The 7,504-nt window shown below is 41.8% G+C and overlaps 1 pseudogene; it reads left to right on the plus strand.

Annotated features, from left to right (window-relative positions):
- The first annotated feature begins 3,939 nt into the window (after positions 1-3,939).
- LOC122898143 lies at positions 3,940-4,108 on the plus strand (annotated as a pseudogene).
- Positions 4,109-7,504: the final 3,396 nt, after the last annotated feature.

A 7,504-nucleotide genomic window follows, 5' to 3' on the forward strand; every position in this document is an offset into this window, starting at 1 on the left:
TCCACCAGAAAAAAAGTAGTAACTCAAAGAGTTATTGTTCCTGATTCGAAACTTTGATCAGATGAAACAAACACAAATGATAACAGCCCCTACTGAGAACTGAATTAGTTTTTTTGGAAGGATATCTTGTCAGACACAAAGATACTGGTATCATGAAATTGGTAACATGTTTGAGAGACCAGTGTAGGAAGGGAGGAAAGGAACGGATGGAGAAGACGTAAAAAATAAAAGGAGAAAACCTAAGCTGAAGGAGATTTTAGGCTTCAGATTAAAGGACTCACAGTAGTCTGGAAAAAGACATAATTTAATGGCTCCACTGCAGCAATAAAGATAAAAATTCTGCCAACTTCTAGACAGGAAGATGGGTCAGTTTTGAGGGGAATCAGGATGGCGTTGAAATGCTCACGCACCAACAGCTAGGACAGTTGGTCGGGACTGTTGACCAGAAGGATCTGGAATCTTCTAAACGCAGCCATATCAGCCTGGGTTCTTACTCACGGGGCCGCAGGAGCTGATCTGGGTTGATGTAGGAAGAAAAACCAGTTTTAATGGATATTGAGTTGCTGTGGAATTGTCCGAGGGCTGGAGAGTGAGACGTTGGAGATAGAGCAGCCCGGAACAGTGCCGAAACTCTCACAAAGCATCGGCTGAGGCTGGAGGCTGCTGCTCTGTGCGTGGGCCAAGACAGTGCAGGCTGCACCCGACCTACCGGCAGGGATCCTGGTCTTGAAGCAGCCGCCGAAGCTGCCGGCGACCAGGTAAGCATCCTGGTCCTTGCTTTGTAGCACTGGTTCCGGAGTCAAGTTCCACTTGGGGCAGGTGGAATTTCTGGCAGGGTCAAGGGGGCATCTAAGCTTGTAAAGGGGGGCTGCAAAAGCAAACAGCTGATATTTTCAGCTAATTCAGTGGGAGGAGGACCTGCCTTCAAAAGAGAAATAAAGTAGGGAAGAAAGGTAGGAAAGCTAGATCGTCAGAAAGAATGCCAGTTACAAATTCTCCTGCCAAGATATCCCTTAATGAATCAGAATAAAAAAGGATATTTTTAGACGTGAAGGATTTATTATACTCTACGTGAGCAACTATTCAAATGACCAATTAGATACTGGTAATTGGATCAGCAGAAACCTTAAGCCAGAGGAAGATCAAGCATATAAGACACTGTGACGAGCAGTGAATTGTGCAGCCTGAGACATTGGGGATATAAATTGAGGAGGCCAACGCAGCCGAAAATTCATAATGTAACTGTAAAGCGGGATTCTTGGGGGGAAAAAAAAAGATCATACTTTCAGGGAAAATCTAGACAAGGGCACAGAACTGAAAATTCTAGAGTAGCTCAGCAAAACCCACAATTGCAGTGGGGGCATTCAAGGCCTTCATAGATCAAATCACTCTAAAATTAATCTCACCTTTGTTGGTGAGGAAGTAAGGGGGCCATGGTGGTTTACTTGTGATGAAGGCTTGGTTAGGACTATTAAGAATGGCCAGTAACCACAAACAGAAAAGAAATGCATAGTATTCCCCAAATAAGGGGGATTGAGGATGGTAATGCCTGGTAAGCCGGTCAGAAAGGAATAAAGTGAAGCAGTATCAGATCAGCAAAAGTGATGGGGGGAGAAGAGAACGAAAGAAGAGTTAATGAACAGGAAGCAAAATAAGAAACAAGAAGCAGAAACAAGAAAGCCAAAGAAAAGCCCCACGATAAATATTCTTAAGCTAAATTCACCAATTAAAGAACAAATAGGAGACATATATCAGTGCCTCACAGAGAAGAAAGTAAGAACAGGAACACTGAACATGAAAAAGAGGGATATTACATACCGATAAAAACCAAATATATGTGACCATCTTTAATCTTTAAGCAACAAAATATATAGAACAAAAACTGGAAATAAAAGATGCATTGTTTTTTCTTTAAAAAATCCATACTGTACCAGAAGATGTTAATTATGTGGTCTTTCTAATTTGACAGCCCAGGGAAGCTAGACTGCTAACTCGGATGCCCACGGGGACCACGTGCGTAGCACGAATATGTGAATTATTGGGTGTAAGACAGCAGAGATGATGGGAATTGCACAGTGAACTAGAGAATGCATGCCTTGCCTAAAGGCATTGAGATTCATACATTTAAAGGACTTTGCCAGCCAAATAAAACATATCTGTAGCTTGCAGGCTGCCTGTTTTCACCCTCTGAAACAAACAAATAAAAGAAGCAAAAACATAGAAGTTATAAATAAAAGATTCGACACATTTATGGAACAGGGAATATACATTCTTTAGGTCTAGGATTGTTTGCAGGACTTGGTCATGTACTTTGTCACAGAATTCCTATTTTAAATGCAATAATCTGTCATCATAATCCAACAAAATAAATGATAAAAAGATAATTATTTTTTAAAAAACTACTTTGGAATTCAGAGACATGGTGTTTAAATAATTTCGGCACCAAGAGAAGGTCAAAACAAATTATGAATAATCTAGAAATACACAGAGGGAGTGAGGTTTTGTAACCACAAAATGTATGATCACGGACGCTTTTATTACCATAAGAGAAAAAGGACTGAAAACGTCTGTGTGAAATAGTCAACCTGTGAAACTAGGAGAAAAGCAAAAGAAAAAAGAGAGAAATAATCATGTTAAAAGCTGAAAGGCATGAGGTAGAAGACATAAAACTGTAAAGAAGAGAAGTCAAACCAAACACTAGTTTTTTGAAAAGACAAATAATGGACGTGATCTCTGATTAAAGAAAAGAGGAAAAATATTAAAAATAAGTGAGGATCTATTGTTACAGATACGAAGGAAATGAGGAATTCAGTGTATAACAATATATACAAAAACGGTGCATTTCCCTCAAAATATAAATTCACAAAATTAGTCCTGGAAAAAGTATAAAACTTGAAGTATTATTATTATTTTACATTGCTTTGGTATCAATGCAGTAAGGCAAAAACATCTTTGGCTTAAATATTGAAAAGAAAAGTTAGACCGACGAATAAGGGAATTTGTAAGTGACTGTAAGTCACTTGTAAGTAACTTGTAAGTAACATTTTTAAAAATGTTTTATATATAAGATAAATGTGGAAAAAATAATAGCTTTTTCCTGTACTAGAAATAACTAGTTAATGGTAGAAATTGAAAAAAAAAATCCAGTGCAGAGGTAACGTAAAATATCTAGGAATAATTTTAACTAGAATATTATAGGACATAAGGTAAAAGGTGTTAAATCTCCTTGAGGTTCTTAAAATAAGACTTAAAATAATGGAGAAGCTATACTCCATTCCAGAAGGGGCAGACTTAATATTATAAAATTATTAATGTATCTCAAATTAATATGCCTGGATATGATACTAATTTCTCCCAGAATTATTTCTTAGGGGGAAAAAAGGAAGCTCCTTACATTCAGGACTCACAGAGTGTCATTTTTAACCAAGTGACATGTTCTTAATTACTTGATTCTGAATAACAAAGTAAGATTCGGGGGAATCAGCCTAAAATAACCTCAGTTTTCATTTTAGAGCCTTACAGAGGCCGTCTGACAGAGCTGGTTTAGAAAAAGGGAGGCATATTTAAAACAAATTTGCTGTGTATTCTGTGGAGTATAATCTCACAGTTGCAAGTGTTCCGTATCGTTAAATCAAGGCTTTGAAAGATATTATATGACAGAGTAAGCGCTTCTGTTGTAGGTCACCAATATACACTCACAGGAATTTTTTTTTTAAAGAAATTGACATAATACCATGTAAATATGTATTTGAGACTTGGTACGAAATTTTCAGTGATCTTATGATTGCAGTCTTGGATTCAAAAAAACGCCAAATCTCAAAACAGATTACTTAGATGGCTCTCTGGTAACCTGGGAGAGAAGGCTTTAAAGTGGCCTTCGTAATAACAAGGGCAGCACTGAGACCATGCATGGGATGAACGTGGATAAAAATGTTCTTGAGCTTTGCGCAGTGGCAGTATCGTAGCCAATGAGGTTTATCCGAGGCGCGATTATTGCTAATTGAAAAATGTTCTTGAGGTATGAGCACGGGATCCATGTTTCTAAATGCGTATGTTTTATAAAATGTGGTTTAAATATGTACATATAAATTGAAGTTTAATAAATTAATATATGTTCTATAAGGCAGTAAGGTATTATAAGTAATTATAGTAACATATTTAAGAAATACCCAATTTATTAAATTTTTTAAAATGTTTTACATATAACGGGTTATACACATTACGTGTTAAATAGATATGAATAATATGTAAATTGAAGTAGGGATTTGACTCTCTGTAGCAATAAAAGCTTACTCAAGTTGGTCAAGAAGTTCGTATTCTATTAACGAAAACCTGATTTTGTTTCCCAGGTAAAGGTCTGGGTACGTGGCCTAGACCACGTACCCAGACCTTTACCTGAGAAACCTGGGGCTCGAAGGTGCTGAGCCTTGATTCTTCCTGACATCTGGCTCCACCAGGTGAGATCCTGACCTCAGGGTCCCACGTGTGACATGTGCATATCAGGCAGCAGAGTGGAGGAAAGGAGTGAGCACTGACTGGTAAGGAGAGCTTCCAGAAGCTACTGTATCCAGTGGGCCAGAACTTGGTCACCCAGCCGCCCCCAGCTGCAGAAGAGGCTGGAGAATGTCCTTATTCTGAAACCACGTGCCCCTCGCAAAAGTCCTATTATTGAGAAAGGAAAAGAGAAGCAATACTGAGGTATATGCAGCCTCTGCTTGCACATAGGTAAAAATCTGGGGGAAATATTGCAGAAAATCCTGAATCTATGAGGTACGCCTGTAAACTGTCGGGTATGGTGGTGGCATAGGTCAGTTGACAATGGTATGATAATTCAATGCGAGGAGGAGTATGCTGTATATTCTAGTGCTAAAGTAGAAGTCACAAAGGCAAGTTTACAGCTCTCAAAAAAAAAAAAGTTTACAGCTCTCTGTCATATATGCGTGTGTTACAATCCCAGACTAAAGACTGATAAGCCCCTCTGTGTCGACACAGAAGAACACATTCTTTCCATATCTCTTCCTGTGCGCATCTCAGGAAAGTGGGGGATCTTGATTACATCAGTTTTAGAAAGAGCATTATCATTTCTACTTGCAGAGGGACGAGTTTGTTGACTAAGAGTATGAACTTTGGAGACCACGTTTCGCGGGTTTGAATTCCAGCTCAAGACTCGTAACCTTGGGCAGGGTATCTGCACCCACCTTTGCCTCGGTTTCCTGTGACCTAATATACCCATAAAGTCAGCACCTGCTACAAAGGCCTTAAATGGGCTCATACGTGTAAGGTATCCACTGCAGAGTAGGTTGTACATAGGGGAGGGCCATTTTTCTTTCTTTCAATTACAAATATTTATGACATAAGTCAAGGAAAAGGGAAGGTTCACTTTAGGCTTTGGGTGGTAAAACGCCAAACATATTTTTATCGCTTTTAGAGCTTGATTTTGAAGAACATGGTGAAGCAGTTTATTTATTTATTTGGAGGGGGCAGATCAGGGGTGGGAGGTGGGCAGACTGGGAGAGAGAAAGAATCTTAGGCAGGCTCCACACTCAATGCAGGGCTCGATCTCGTGACCCTAAGATCATGACTTGAGCCAGAATCAAGAGTTGGACGCCTAACCCACTGAGCCACGTGCCTTTACTTCTTCTCCCTGTTCCGAAGAAGTGGCACCAGCTTGGCCCATAAAGTGTCCAAACACTGAGCATCTCGTATTTACCAGCATGAACTTTACCCTGTCTTCAGTGTCTCTTTGGAACCGGCAAATCGTCAGCGGAATTACCTTTGGCTTCCCTGTCTTGACATTTTAACGAGAAGAACGCTAGGATGAGAAACAGAGGCATACAGTTAACGGGTTTATGAGAGAAAACTGTGTCATCAGCCTAGGGGGGGGCGTGATGAATTGAATTGTAGTTTCCAGAGATGGAAACTGCCTCCCATCCCGTGCGCTCTTCCACATGGTGACTTTGCCACCGACTCTGTCAAGAATGTGAGCCTTCAATCCGGGCAGGCCTAGGATTGCTTCAGCCACCGGAAAAGGACAGAAGTGACCCCATGTGACCGCCAAGCCTGGCTTGTAAGAGGCCCTGCAGTGACCCCCACCCTTGTGTGCAGACATAGCCCTGGAGCCCCGAGCCATCTGTACTGGGCTCAGCCACCCCAAGACCACCCTACTGGAATACTCTCCCCCCCACACACTCCGGTGGTCCACTTCCACTCCCATATGATGGCCCTGGTTGTCCTTTCCGCCATGTGACTGAGCCAGCTGGCCTGTCCGGCCCAGCCAGTCTTGAAGTGACTGAGCCCCCAGCCAGCACGGGGACGGCAATCACCAGGCAGCATCGACCTAAGTTATAACTGCCTGGCCAAGCCTTTTCCAAAATCCTGAACTGCAAAATAAGATGGTTCTTTCTAGCCATGAAGTTGTAGGGGAAACTTTGTCCTGAAACAATGGTAACTTGCTCAACAGTATATGTAATTTTCAGTTGTCATCTAATATCCCACGCGGGGGTGGTGCAGCATTTTTCCTCTTCCCTGGATGTGGTGGCGTGCGGATGTGAGGCCTGGAACCGTCCAGACCTCCCCCTGGCATGAGGCAAGGCAGCTCACTGATGAAGGCAGCCTGTTGAGGAACGCAGGGGCAGGGGAGGGAGAGCCATGAGCACATTCTTCATTGCTGGACCCCAAGCCAGACTTGCTCCCAGCATTCCAGTTACGTGAGCCAAAAACATTTCCTATGATTGTTACAAGCTTGAGTTGGGGGTTCTCTTGTGACCAGGAGATTCCTTGCTCGTGGTGACCACATCTGCAGCATTTTTGAGATTCTGGGTAATGTTTCAGAGGGACATTGCTAAATCAGAGACTCCCGGGGCAGTCCACCCGATGAGTGACCCCCGGCTCCCCTGAGGCTTGGCAGGAAGGACTAGGAATGCTCTGCTTACAGAGTAGAAAACCAAGGAGAAACAAAGCTGCCGTCACATATTCAGATGTCATGTGGAAGAAGCAGTCGTTTTGTTCTTCGTGGTTCCAGATTGTCCCAGAACTGGCACCAACATGTGCCATATTCACGAAGATCGAATTCAGCCACATATAAAGAAGGATTGTCCAAATCTTTCCGCTTCCCATGGTGGAAGGCCTGTCTAATGCCGGCTTCTCTTTCCCTGAAAATCTTCGTCGGTGACTGGCACATGAGACTGGGAAATAGCAGCCGAGATCAGACGTTGTCACTACTACTTGGTATGAAAGATTAGGTTACATGATTCCTCTGTTTCTAACAGTTCTGAAATAACACATTTTGTGATTCATTAGGTATGGGAAGACATACTTATTGTGAGACCCATGGGCAAGTTGTGAAGCCTCTAGACTCTGTTTCCTTATGCATAAAATGAAGATAACAATACTTTGCCAAGTGATTTTTGGGAGCCTCAAATTAATGTGTATGAAGATGCTTTGAAAACCAAAGCACTACACACGTTAAGTGGTAGTATCATTTCCCGCCTTGTGAACTCCCAGT

Source organism: Neovison vison, unplaced genomic scaffold (assembly GCF_020171115.1).
Source record: "Neovison vison isolate M4711 unplaced genomic scaffold, ASM_NN_V1 Scaffold_131, whole genome shotgun sequence".
NCBI classification, from domain to species: Eukaryota; Metazoa; Chordata; class Mammalia; order Carnivora; family Mustelidae; genus Neogale; species Neogale vison.